Consider the following 14472-nt stretch of genomic DNA (forward strand, 5'->3'; position numbering starts at 1 on the left):
CCGCACCACTCCCAGAAACACTACCTGAGCAGGCAGCAGGAAATGTACCAATAATAAATAGCTTGGCCCCAGAACCTGGCAGCAGCCCTGGAACTTGAAGGAGTAGATCCCTACCACACCACTCCCAGAAACCCTACCTGAGCAGGCAGCAGAAAAGATACCAATAATAAATAATAGTTTGGCCCCAGAGCCTGGCAGCAACCCTGGAACCTGAAGGGGTAGATCCCTATCCCACCACACAAAGAAAATTCAGGGTCCAATGCACTCACCCTGTCTCTCTAACAGCAGCTGTCTCTCCCTGAAAGCCAGAGCTGGGAGCCCCCCTCCCCCCTGGTCTTTGCTCCCTTGTAACAAATTTGGAGCTCCACACTTGAAAGGAAGACCTGCCTATCAAGCTAAATTGGGGTTAGATTGGGGTTTCCAGGGCAACAGCAGGAGTTCAGACAGAGTTCAGGCAGTCGCTGCCTAAGTTGCCAAAGGAATTGATTGCAGGTGCCAGACTGTCTGGCTTGACAAACAGCAACAAACAAGGCTTGCAACAACCACCTGTTTGTTTAGAATGGGGCCTCACGAACAGCTTCTTCGCGAACAGCAGATTGGGCTGTTCGTGGTTTTTTTTCGTTCGTATTGCTGTTCGTGCCCATCTCTAGAGAGAGCCAGCACATGTTCACTTCGCAAATGAAACCAGGGATGCCTACCTGGATAAATGTGGGGTATAAGTCGCATGGTCAGATGTACATGTGTTAAAAGTAACATGAGAATTACTCAGTGCACCTGTAAAGACAAATTATGTGAACACTGCACATGAATTGTATGTGTGTTCACTGTAACTTGTGAACAAGACTTTTAAGTCTATTGACCCTGTGTAGGATTTCCCCCAGGTTTTTCTTTGCTCAGGAATAAGAAAGAAAAACGGAATTTCTAAACAGTAAAACAAGACAGACGCACACAGGGACACACACACACCGTTAATTTTTTGTTCTTGTTGATGTAGTTTGAATGATGGGTCTTTATGACTGACAGTGCAATCCTTTGGCAACTTAGGCAGGGACTGCCTGAACTCTGTCTGAACTCCTGCTGTTGCCCTGAAAACCCCAATCTAACCCCAATTTAGCTTGATAGCTTGAATGATGGGTCCACCACAGTGAACTTTACAGCACTGTCCTAAGGAGAGTAACTCCAGTCTTGATTTCACTAGGCTTAGACTGGAGTAACTTGCCTTAGGATTGCACTGTCAGTTAATAACATGTATGTTCTAATTTTATAACGGGCTTAGAAAAAAATGTTAATTTTTGAAAGCCAGTTAAAGAGGAAGTGGCTTGGTATATAGAATAGCTGCTTTAAAAAGCAAATTTAGGATATGTTGAAATTCGATGCTTGTCCTCTTGGGTGGAACAACACAAATTGTGTTTGAAAAGAACATCCTTTTATTACTGTGTTTTTAAAAAGTGAATATATCTAATTACAAGCAATGCTGCAAGGTTCACTAGAGAGAAGTCATTGCAGCCACATCGTGTTGTTTAGGCACTCTTTTTAATGGGCAGACGGGCTAAATGACAGAAGCAGATTCCTCTGTAATTGAAAAACCCTTGAATAGAAGATCTTTTGGCTTCGCTCTGATGGCTGGTGGTGACCATATTACCCCAGCAGATCTTGGTGCACTGCTGATAACGGTGTCATAAATAGACGCTCCTTAGTCTTTCAGGTACCTAAACATTTCAGTGATGCGTTGTGGCTTATCAGGGTAGGTTTCGTTCATTGCGGCTGGGATGAGCAAATAATAGAAAGGAGATTACAGTGCATTGACCCAAGTTGTCCGCTGATGCTGTACAGGCGGCTGCTTTTCTTCTCTAACCCCCAGGAGAAAGCTACTGCTACTCCCGTACATGCAGGGCTTTTTTTCTGGGGAAAGAGGTGGTGGAACTCAGTGGGTTGCCCTCGGAGAAAATGGTCACATGGCTGGTGGCCCCGCCCCCTGATCTCCAGACAGAGGGGAGTTGAGATTGCCCTCCGCGCCGCTCGGCGGCGCGGAGGGCAATCTCAACTCCCCTCTGTCTGGAGATCAGGGGGCGGGGCCACCAGCCATGTGACCATTTTCAAGAGGTTCCGGAACTCCGTTTCCCCACGTTCCCCCTGAAGAAAAGCCCTGCATACATGTATTTGAATTTGGTGTTCCCTTGGCCCTCCAACAGTCTGCCAGGGAGGACTGCCCAAGACGTGGGAACTGATGTGCAGTCCTTACTCCTTTCAGTTAGGCTTGTAGTAGCGGGGCACAGGCCGTCATTTCTCTGAGCCTGGTATGAATTTGAAAGTTGTTATGAACGTTGTGTTTACATATACCCACATTCAGTCACAATGTTTCTGTTGTCTTTCTCAGCTGTCGTAGAAGTAACCGGCCTTTTAGCTGGGCTGAGGGCCTTTCTTGACTCCCAGGCCTCTGTGCCAGGAGAACCTCCCTGGGAATTGTGCCATTAATGTTAAGACCAGTACCAGTAACAGGAAGAGTCCAATAGCACCTTTAAAACTAACCAACTTTACTGTAGCATAAGCTTTTGAGAATCACAGTTCTCTTTATCAGATGCATCTGACGAAGAGAACTGTGATTCTCGAAAGCTTATGCTACAGTAAAGTTGGTTAGTCTTAAAGGTGCTACTGGACTCTTTTCGTTTTTGCTACTACAGACTAACACGGCTAACTCCTCTGGATCTAGTAGCAGGAAGGTGTTCATGTGGCGCCTCTAATTACCTTTACAGAATAACAATCTTACCAGACAGGGTTTTTCTGCCATCTCTTGCTCGTCTTCCTGTGCCAGGTTTTTTCTTCTATTGTTACGGCTCAAAAAGCCCTTTTTCAGAAACGATCCAAATGCGGAGGGAAAACGGCTGCGCACCCTCTGCCGTACCTGACTTCATGAGCGATATGGAGTCGCTGAAACCCCCAACATGCCTACGAGTCGCCTCCAAAGTGAGTGGGACAACGCTCTTGGAAGCTGTCTTTTGGAAAAGGGGCTTGGTGGCGAATGAAGCGGGGAGATGCCTGCGGCGAAGGACTGAAAAAAAGATAATCCTTGGTTCCACCAATCCCAACCTTGAAACCACAAACATTTTTGTGGGATCTGAGAGAACATAGATCATGTTCTCCTAATGATACGTCTAAGGCCTAATATTGAATTCAGTTGCAGCTGCTAGCAAAAAGAAATCCAAAACCAAATTAAAATGTAAGGAAATCTCATGACAAGCGGGAAAAAACCCTTCTTTTTTAATTTGCACGATGAGGTACAGATGAGGGGTACAAAGTTAGACCTGCTTGCAACTTACTTCAATAGGGAACTTTTGAAAATTTTGCTAGGTAACATCCATGTTCTGGTCCATGAGGAATTTCTTCCAAAACCAGCGAGAAGGAAAAATCAGTCTGTGCCTTCTTGCCTGTCCATCTCTTAACCAGTGTCCTGTGAAAGATAGAACAAGATAGTACTCACTGTATTCTTGTGGCATTTGCTCATACAACCGTGGTTTGCTGTTCTATAGTTCATAGAATCATAGAATCATAGAGTTGGAAGGGGCCATACAGACCATCTAGTCCAACCCCCTGCCCAGTGCAGGATCAGCCTAAAGCATCTCTGACAAGTATTCATCCAGCCTCATCTTGAAAACTGCCAGTGAGGGGGAGCTCACCACCTCCCTAGGCAGCTGATTCCACTTTTGAACTACTCTGACGGTGAAAAAGGTTTTCCTAATATCCAGTCGGTACCTTTGTGCATGTAGTTTTAGCCCATTGCTTCGCGTCCTACCCTCTGCTGCCAACTGGAACAGCTCTTTGCCCTCCTCCAAATGACAGCCTTTCAAATATTTAAAGAGAGCAATCATGTCCCCCCTCAACCTCCTCTTCTCCAAACTAAACATTCCCAAGGCCCTCAGCCTTTCCTCGTAGGGCTCAGTCTCCAGACCCCTGATCATCCTCGTCGCTCTCCTCTGCACCCTCTCGATTTTGTCCACATCCTTTTTGAAGTGAGGCCTCCAGAACTGCACACAATACTCCAGGTGTGGCCTGACCAAGGCAGTATAGAGAGGGGCTATGACCTCCTGCGATTTCGATGCTATGGCCCCTTTGATACAACCCAGGATTGAATTAGCCTTTTTTGCCACCGCATCACACTGACTGCTCATATTCAGTTTACAGTCCACTCTTACCCCCAAGATCCCTTTCACATATACTACTGCCCAGAAGTGTATCCCCCATCCAGTATTTGCGCTTCTCATTTTTGTGGCCCAGATGTAATACTGTGCACTTGTCTTTGTTTAATTGCATCCTATTCACAGCTGCCCACTTCTCCAGAGTATTCAGGTCTTGTTGAATTTTAATTCTATCTTCTTGGGTGTTTGCTACCCCTCCCAATTTGGTATCATCAGCAAATTTAATGAGCAGCCCTTCCACTCCTTCATCCAGATCATTGATAAAAATATTTAAAAGTACCAGGCCCAAAACCGAGCCCTGCGGCACCCCACTTGACACCTCCCTCCAATCTGATGAAACGCCGTTGACCACCACTCTTTGAGTGCGGTCCTCCAACCAGTTCCCTATCCACCGAACTGTCCTATAGTCTACTCCACAGTCTTCCAGTTTGCCCATCAGAATGTCATGGGGGACCTTATCAAAAGCTTTACTGAAATCCAGATAAATCACATCAACAGAGTTCCCCCAATCCAGTAAGCTGGTCACTCGATCAAAGAAGGAAACCAGGTTGGTCTGGCAGGATCTGTTAGGAACAAAACCATGCTGACTTCCCCGGATCACTGAGCGGTCCTTCAGATGCTTACAGATTGATCCCTTTAAAATCTGTTCTAATATCTTCCCAGCAACAGAAGTCAGACTGACCGGCCTGTAGTTTCCCGGGTCATCCTTCCTCCCTTTCTTAAAGATTGGGATAACATTCGCTCTTCTCCAATCTTGTGGCACATCCCCAGTCCTCCAGGAGGCCTTGAAGATGCTGCTGCTCTATGAACAGTTTCTTCACCTACCAGAGGTAGAACTTCTCAGACAATATTCTACCACGGTTCAGACTCTGTATCTCTTTGTTTGACTTACATGCAAATGACTTCTTTCTTGAAGCCATAGAGAATATTATGGGATAAGCTACGAAAGCTGCGTTTAGGAAACGATGTGTCTATACGGGAGTCCTTTTGTTGAACAAGCCATACAAAAAATCCAAGTAGTCTTATGGGCTCAGCAAAGCTTTTGAATGTTTACTGCGTCTTTAAAACCGAGGTGCTAGCTGGTGTTCTTAAAATCTCCCTAGCAGCCCTTCCTGCTTTGAGTGAGCCTTTGAAGGTTATATCTGTCTTTGCTCAGAAAGAGAGTCTAAAAATTTCCTTGAAGGCAGTGAATATGTAATCTCTCCTTTTAGAGCTGAAGTCCTTCATTAGAGCTTCTTGCTAGTTGCAGCCAAGTGAATGTCGCCTCTGGCTACGTACTCCCTTCAGTTGCTCATGGCAAACGCATTGCTTTTAGTTTGTGTGCAAACGTAACAGAGTGAGTGAACTACCTGCATTGAGGCATGTTGCTATGTGACTTCAGAAAGTGGTCTGGAGATCAAGCTTACAACATGATACTTGGAATAAAGTATAGAAACAATTCTGTGTTAACCAGGATATAATATGGGCAGTCTCCCCCTTCAGCCCTCCAGGGAAAAAGGGAGAGCATTACACTCCTTTGATATCAAACAAGCTTTACTGTTTTATCTAAACAGGCCTGAGTTCGGAAAAGATCCTTGCTGTTTTGTCTGCTACAGTGTATCACAAAAAGGATACCTAACCCAGGGCCGGATCTAGGGTTGCCAGCGCCCAGGGCAACCCAAGTCTGGCCCCTGTGTGCAGCGCACGCTCCTGGCGCTGCGTGATGTCATCACTTCTGTGACATCATCACGCAGGGCGGAGTGCGCCGCCCCACGGCAAGCTGGCTGCCCCAGCGTGCTGCAGAGCTGGCGGCTGCAGTATAGGGGGCTGGGAAGCCGCCCATGCCATTCGCCTGCCCCGCTGAGGGGGTGGCCAGCACGCTGTGCTGGCAGCAGGCTTGCTGTGCACACCCTGCCCTTGGGGCAGGCAAAGGGCGTGGGTGGGCTCTCAGGCCTCTGCTCAGCCACCCACGCGCTCCTGGCAGCTGGCAGCTGCACCTGGTGACCCCTCTTTGACAGCGCTAGGGGCAGACTACCCCCCTGCCCCCCCCCGTCGATCCGGCCCTGACCTAACCTGCATGAGAAGTGGAAGGCAGTAGGCAAAGAGGCTTTTTTTCAGCAGGAACGCGGGGGAACGGAGTTCCAGAACCTCTTGAAAATGGTCACATGGCTGGTAGCCCCGCCTCCTGATCTCCAGACAGAGGGGAATTTAGATTGCCCTTTGCGCTGCTGGGCATGCACATGTGGTACCAGGGGCACCACCTCCCGCAAAGAGTTGCCCCCTGTGCTGGCAACCCACTGAGTTCCACCAGCTCTTTTCCTAGGAAAAAAGCCCTGGGAAGACCTAAAACAAGATGGCTTGGCTCAATAAAAGAAGCCACGTCCTCCAGTTTGCAGGATCTGAGCAAGTCTGATAATGATAGGACGTTTTGGAGGTCTCTCATTCATAGGGTCACTGTGGGTCAGAGGTGACTTGACAGCACATAACACATACACAACTTCTGCACAGTCTTTATCCCTCTGATAAAGGTATGCTGTGAATGCTGAACAGTTCAGTGTCCTCTGCAGGCCCATGCTCATACCACCAGGACTTGAACTGCTTCAGTTATGTTCCTCAAAATGAAGATACATGCAGAAGTGGAAGATGATCTTCTGCCGCCATGTTTATTAAACAGTGCTCAGTGGATGCCAGCGCCTGGAAAGAGTCAGAGGGGTAGGAAAGCAGTCTTGCTCACCTGGAAGTCAACATCTGGCTTCTATTTGATAAGTGACCTTGTTAGTCTCTCGCGTGGAACTGCAGAAGAATCACTGTGATGAAATGGTTGCACATACATACCTGTAACTGGGGGTCAAGCGGTCACCTGTGCAGTCACACGTCCGTCCCTTCTTATGCAAATCAGAGGCCGTAATTACAGTTGAGGAGGGAGAGGTGTCCCATTCTGAATCTTCCACAGCTGCCCAGTGCAGACAATTCCCATATAGAACTGCACAGATGAACACTTGATGGACATCATTTACTCTTCCGTATATGTCCTTCCCTCTTTTACCCTTTGGTTTCCTGAGAGCCAGTTTGGTGTAGAGGTTAAGAGCGGCAGGACTCTAATCTGGAGAACCAGGTTTGATTCCCCACTCCGCCACTTGAAGCCAGCCTGGGTGACGTTGGGTCAGTCTCAGCTCTCTCCGCCCCACCCACTTCACAGGGTGATTGTTGTGGAGATAATAATAGCATATCCTGACCTGGATAGCCCAGGTGAGCCTGATCACGTCAGATCTCAGAAGCTAAGCAGGGTTGGCCTTGGTTAGTAATTGGATGGGAGGCCTCCAGCAAAGACCAGAGTTGCAGAGGCAGGCAATGGCAAACCACCTCTGTTAGTCTCTTGCCATGAAAACCCCACCATCTGTGACTTGAGGGCACTCTCCACCACCAATAATAGCATACTTTATAAACTGCCCTGAGTGGGTGTTAAGTTGTCCTGAAGGGCAGTATATAAATGGAATGTTGTTGTTATTCATTTATACCCTACCTTTCCCCCTGATGAGGGACCCAAAGTGGCTTACATCATTCTCTTCTCCATTTTATCCTTAGAACAACCCTGTAAAGTAGGTTAGGCTGAGAGTGCATGCCTGGCCAAAGGTCTCCCATTGAGCTTCCATGGCAGAGTGGAGATATGAACCCAGGTGACTCAGATCCTCAGCCAACATTCTGATTACCACATCACACTGGCCCTTATCTATAAGTGAAACTGAGTCCAATTTTGGTTCCAGTGTCTTGGCCATTTCCATGACCAATGGTGATGTTTCATGATAACATTGATTTCATTGCTTGCTTAAATTGGTGGTGGTGGTTCATGACCGAGACATCCAAATAACATCTTGCTTAGCTAAACATGTGCAAAGACTGAGGTAATTGGCACCGTGTTTGGCTTTACTGTGGCTCGCTTTCAGTGACCTAGATTCCTCCTCCCAACCAGTCCTTTAAGGAGGACCATGCTGCCACAGAAATACCTTCAGAATCCCTTGAAGGCTAAGTTATTGTTGCCAGGAAAAGAATAAAGTTTCCAGTATACAGCTGTAGTGAGCTCTCTCTCTAATTTTGGCTGTTTGCTAATGGCTGGGAAGGTTTGTCATATTGAAGGTCACTTGTAAATGCTGTAAAAAGATACCTGCAGAGGTGAAGAGATGATAATGGAACTTCTGGCCTTTCTTGAGCAAATGTTCTGATTCTTCTATTGGGAGTTAGTACTAGATCTGGAATATTAAATAGGTAGAAGTGATTCTAGCTGTTCAATTCCTTCTAAAAATGATCTTGGGAAATGGTGTTTATGCTTTGTTTGTTTCTTTTTCTTCGGGTCATTTAAAGTCATTAAAATAGTCCAGGAGCAGGCTATTTAACAAATATTGGGAGTCCGAGGGCAGCCCCAGAAGAAGTGGTGGTCTTAGATGGAAGAAGGAGGACAACCGCTGGCACTCAGCCAAAGGCCCGGTGGAACATCTCCGTTTTACAGGCCCTGTGAAACTGTAACAGGTCCTGCAGGGCCTGGATCTCCAGCGGGAGAGCGTTCCACCAGGCCGGGGCCAGGGCAGAAAAAGCCCTGGCCCTGGTTGAGGCCAGACGGATGTCCTTCGGGCCGGGGACCACCAGGAATTGCTTGTCTGCAGAGCGCAACACCCTGCAGGGGAAGTAATGGAAGAGGCAGTCCCGCAGGTATGCAGGTCCCAGTCTGTGAAGGGCTTTAAACACCAAGGTTAACACCTTGAATCTTGGGTGTTAATGTACTTTGAATCAAATATCCTACTATATAAAAGGCAAGCCGTATTGGTGACGACTCACTTTTTAACCTCTCACACTCTGGCCTGCACAAGAATAAAGAGTCATTATCAATACGGCATGCTTAGGAGGGGACAGGGAGGATCGGCACACCCCTCCCAAGACTGCACAGTGACCGCGGGAAGGCCCGCTGTGGCGCTACCGCCTGGCACACTGGCGAGGAGAGCCATGCTCCTGCACTGGTCTTCTCTGTCACTGCAGCAGCCTCCTCAGAGTCTCTGGAGGGTTCAGCTGCTGCAGCCACTGAGGCACCAGGGAGGCCTGCCATGCTGGCCTCCCACTTCCTCCTCCCCTTTATTTATTACTTAAACTCAAGGATTGCCTCATCACCGTTGTGCCTCCATTTGCTGATTTTTCCCTACTTTTCCTGAGTAAACTGTTCTATTGTTGCCACACAAGGGGGAGAGCCGAGCTTAACACCCCTTATCCCCACTTGCTGACTGTAATGTTGTGCAGTCCTTGTCGAAGATCAGCCAGGTAAATGCCAAACCACTTTTTGGAAAGGTGGACTCCCCACCCTTTCCATGCAGGCGTGGCATATCGTGTCAAATCAAGGGATGTTTAGAGGGCTGATCAGAGCAGTGGAAATGCATCTTGATACTGGAAGGGAACAGACTGATCGACTGTGGCCCTAATCTCTTTTATGGGCCAGAACCCACTTTCTCAGGTGCATGGAGTGTGGCATGAGGCTGGCAGTTATTTATCTCCAAAGCGGCAAATAGCAGAATGGTGGCTGCGGGTGGGGTGGCTGGGGGAGAGGCAGAGAGCTATTACAAAGTGAGGCCAGAAGGCTCAGCTTCCTAAGGATATTGTGTTGCAATGTACAAATGATAGCAAAAACCAGTCCAGAGTGGGTATGGAGCATTCCCAACTGTTGATGAGTTGCCAAAGCAGGATGAATACAAATAGCATGCAGAAACCAGTGAGGAGAAATGAATCTTTTTTGTTGTACACCTCAAGCCCTTACTGAGCCCAAGGATGACATTACCGAATCTGTGCTGGAACGCCAGCCTGGCAGGTTCTCACTGGAGTCTCCTTTTGAAACCTTTATGCTCAAACCTGCAACCCTGCCGTCTACTATCTGGATATCTTGAAGAGGCTGAGTTACTACACTCACCACTGGCTTCAGGATTGTCATTTTTGATGTTGGACTTGTGTCTATTTATTCTAGTCTGCAGAGACCGTCCAGTTTGGCTTATGAAAGAGGAGTTTGGTAGCACAAAATATCAGGTTAGGGGCCTGTCTATAAATGAGGGAGCCTCCCTCTCCCCCCTCCCCCAGGCCTGTGAAAGGGATCATCCATAAGTGGCTGTAGATCTCTGATGTACTGGCAAAGCTTTAGCTGTGAGTTGGGTGACCTGATAGTGTGGGAGGGAGAGTTAATGAAGAATATTTCATATACTTTTATGTACCTTTACTACTGCCATGCATTATTATTCTCAGGAGCTACTGTAGCATTCGTAATGCAACTTGCAAGAAAATGAGACTTGAAAGAAAATGACCAAAGCAGAATGTATGTTACGTATGTTAATCACTGTGAAGACAAAGATCAGTCACTGTGACGCTTGCTATAAGGTAGTTGCACCTGCAGGACACCTGCTCATGGCTTGATACAGAAACTCTTTCGTAAAGCTGCTTTATGCTAAATGTAGCAATAGAAAAAGGGGAAAGAAAATGTGTTACTGAAAGAAGGAAGCTAGCTGCGAGTTAATCAGATTAGCTGTACCTTTCAAGTCTGAGAAGAAGCCCCAGAGAAAGGGGAATGGGTGCTAAATGCAACCTCAAGCACATTCCTCAGGAAGGGAGAGCGCTCCCCTCCCACCGAGCCCAGCATACAAGGTTGCCACAAGCGACATTGGGGCGCCTTTAGCAAAATGCTATATGGACCAGAAAAGGGGGCAGAGTGAAAAGCCTATGAAGGAGATGTGTGGGGAAGGAAGAGAGATGTTCCTCCTGGAGATAAACCAAGGACAGGTAAGATAAGCAATGGCAATCGGGAAATATTGTAATTATGTTCTTGACCAAAGTTGTTTCTTCCAATAAGCATACCCCTGGACTATTGTATCATTAGAGGTGGTCGCCCACTTGAGCCAATGGGGACCACAGTAATATCTGAGCCAATGGTATAGCAAATATTGTAATTAATCAAAAGGTATAAAATGCTTTGCACAGCTATTGTAGCTTTGATGGGCGTTGGACACGAGGGGACCCTTTACTCTCTGTGTAACCTCCACCCCTCCACGTTTAATAAACCTAGTAGACCTGCTTCATTCACAGGTCTCTGCGTCTGTCTCTTCTTGTGATTGGCTGAGGGACATTCGGACCACAGATGGTGTGGAACAATAGTATTCTGTTGTCTTCCCTGCTAAGCCTCTCCTGGTATTTACTGAGTACTTGCCTTGCCTTGTCATTTGGTATCTGTGTCATTTTAAATATGGGGGTTTAAATCCTGAAAGCGTTTGTTCCTGCCTGAAGGACACATACAAGGACTGTATCTCAGGGCTTGGCTGGGGGCAGTGGATTTCTCATATATTTCTACTGTGGTGTCTAAACAGTAGAATTGCAGACTGATAATGGGGCAGGAGTTCATCAAGTCCTGATGGCATTTCTCCTTCTTAAAAACATCGTCTGCAGAAATGAAGAAGAGAAGGACTTGGGAACAGGTTAGAAGCAAGCACTGATAAATGTGTTGGCGTAATACGTGGCCGTACGGGTGCCAAGGCCATGCCATTGAACTGATATCATTGGCTTCTAGTTCATCTTTATATGGGAATGTTGGTATATAGGAATGCCATCCCCTTTGTGGCTAGAGTGGGGATCTCCTTGAGAACACCAATGGACTCAAGTTTTCTCAAGAAGTCTGATATCCTGCAAATAACTAGGGCCACTGGTAGCATAAGATCTGTGGATAAGTTGAAGTAGCCAGATGCCCCTGTGGTGAGAGTAATTATTCACAGGACGATGGGGCATTCCGCATTCCCCACTGGTGGATGATGGGTAGCAAACAGACCCCTAGTTGAGGGTTCGGTAGCATTTATGTAAAAACCGACTAGCGTGTCTTTAAGCAAGCTTCTGCAATAGGCCCTGAAGAACTTAATAGTATGGTTGTTGTGGGTTTTCCGGGCTGTATTGCCGTGGTCTTGGCATTGTAGTTCCTGACGTTTCGCCAGCAGCTGTGGCTGGCATCTTCAGAGGTGTAGCACCAAAAGACTTTTGGTGCTACACCTCTGAAGATGCCAGCCACAGCTGCTGGTGAAACGTCAGGAACTACAATGCCAAGACCACGGCAATACAGCCCGGAAAACCCACAACAACCATCGTTCTCTGGCCGTGAAAGCCTTCAACAATACAACTTAATAGTATTCTTCAGAGATATCTGAAGAAAAAAAGGCCTATAAGAGGTAGTATTTGCGAGCTCTGTCTCAAGACTCCTGTTTGTAATTAGATCTGTTCATGACTGCCTTGACACCTCCTTTATCAGCCTCTTTCATCATGACGTTGGTAAGACTGTGGGTGGCATAATTCTCCACAGTGCTGAGATAATGGGGTAGGAGATGTTGCTAGTTCACAATTTCAGCATGAGCAAGGCAACAGAAGAACTCCGTGTCAAAATCTTGTCCGGGGATCTGGCCACTTGGGTGAGTCCATGAAGGGTCTGTCTTTTCGAAGCGCTGAGGGGATGATTAATGTATGTTGAGTGGACCCTTTAGTGTTTTTGGTCCTTGAGTTGAAGATGGTGGACTTAACTTTCCTGCTCACTGCATTATTTGTGTGGATCTACTGGACAGAAGGAGAATCCCCCCAAAGCACAGTGGATCCTTCTGCTTGGCTAAATTTGTGACGGGGCGGATAAAAAATATAGCGGGGCAAAAGGCATAGGATGCTATGTTGGTCCATAGCACACTCCAAAAACACAAGTCATCTAATATCTCTTCATAAGACCAATCAAAATGTGCAAGCTTTTGAGTCCTCCAGAGCTGTTCATCCAGCTGGATTTTCTAAAACAAAAAGGGGAGGGGGTGACTTTTTCAGGCCATGATCTTGAGGCTCCTTTATCAGCATATTGGGTAGAATGCTTAGCTAACTTCAGTGGGTGTAGAGCGTGTGGCGGAATGGGGCCTTTCCTCCCACTGGTAGACCCCGCTCTGCCTACCCCTTTCCTTTTCGCCTCTGGCCAGGCACCTGAAGGGGCTGTCTCCCTTCCCTGTCTCCAGGTATTTGCTGCCACCACTGTCCCTGTATGGGGTCCTGGTTAGGCGGGACACCCTCCTAACCCCCCCCCCCCGCTAGTGGGCCCAAGCGGTTGGGAGACTATGTGGAACAGAAGAGCTTTCCTCCGTCATCAATTCCAAAACGCATTTATTGAACTGCTAACTATACACAGGTAAACGGAAGGACTAATAAAACCTAAACAGAAACCCCTACTCTTTCTCCCTTGTGCCCTAATTAGATGTTGTGTAGGGCAGGCCCAGTCCTTTGATACCTGGGGTTACACTAGGTCTACCTCTCCCCTCAGAGCCACCTCTCCCTCCTCAGCCACCAACTGTCAACTTCCAACTCCCACTGACTCGCTCTCCCTCCAATCACATTCCACTCCAGAACTCGCCCCTCCCCTCTGCAGTCCATAGAAAAGTAACTCCAGAAACCACAAGGGCGTTTCTCCACAGGGCGTGGCTAGTCTCAGGTTGCACCCATGGCATTCTGGGAAGAAGGAGCAAAAAATGGAAGCCGTTCCAATGAAAATATCAACGTTGGTTGTTAATGCAAAGGGGAAACCACAGGAGCTTAGACTGAGTTGATATACTAAGGGTTGCTGGGGGATTGTGCATCTGTAGAGCTTTCAGGTGTTTTGAAAGCTTCATGACTTCTGTTGAGAGGCAAGGGGACTGCCCTGGATGCCTGGCCTGTGTCTGCCAAGTGCAAGCTTTTGGTGAGCTGGTTCCTTATTTCAAAGTCCAGTTCTGAGAGTTTTGAATCCCCTCCTGTTTGTTGTACAGGATGCGCTGGCCAGACAGTTGTGTAGTTTCTTGGGAGAGCACATGGCAGACTTTCACACTGTGTGTGTGTATGTGCGCGTGCACATGCGCAGTATGGATTTTTCACCTTGAGGCCTCCTGGGCATGATACCTGGACATTCCCATTTGGTATACTGGTCTGTCTCTGCAGGTTTCTTCAGGAGGCTGATGGATTTTCACGGTGGAAGATGGTGGCTTTCGCACTTTGCCCTTCTAGGGAATCTTTTCTCCATGCTCCTTGGATATTAGTGATTAAAAAACTTAAATTCCTATCAAGTTCTCGTTCTCTTTGGAACGTTCTCGTTCTCTTTCTCATCAGGCATTCTCCTAGCATGTCATTTCTATGGAGTATTGTCAGGGCTTTTTTTCAGCTGGAACGCGGTGGAATGGAGTTCTGGAACCTCTTGAAAATGGTCACATGGCTGGTGGCCCCGCCCCCTGATCTCCCACTGACAATC

The 14472-nt window shown here is 47.4% G+C and overlaps 1 protein-coding gene across 4 annotated transcripts in view; it reads left to right on the forward strand.

The window, feature by feature from the left end:
* Window positions 1-14472, forward strand: part of GRB10 (growth factor receptor bound protein 10) — a 155449-nt gene that overhangs the window by 91190 nt on the left and 49787 nt on the right. The window lies entirely within an intron of this gene.

This window comes from Eublepharis macularius, chromosome 11 (genome assembly GCF_028583425.1).
Source record: "Eublepharis macularius isolate TG4126 chromosome 11, MPM_Emac_v1.0, whole genome shotgun sequence".
Lineage (NCBI taxonomy): Eukaryota > Metazoa > Chordata > Lepidosauria > Squamata > Eublepharidae > Eublepharis > Eublepharis macularius.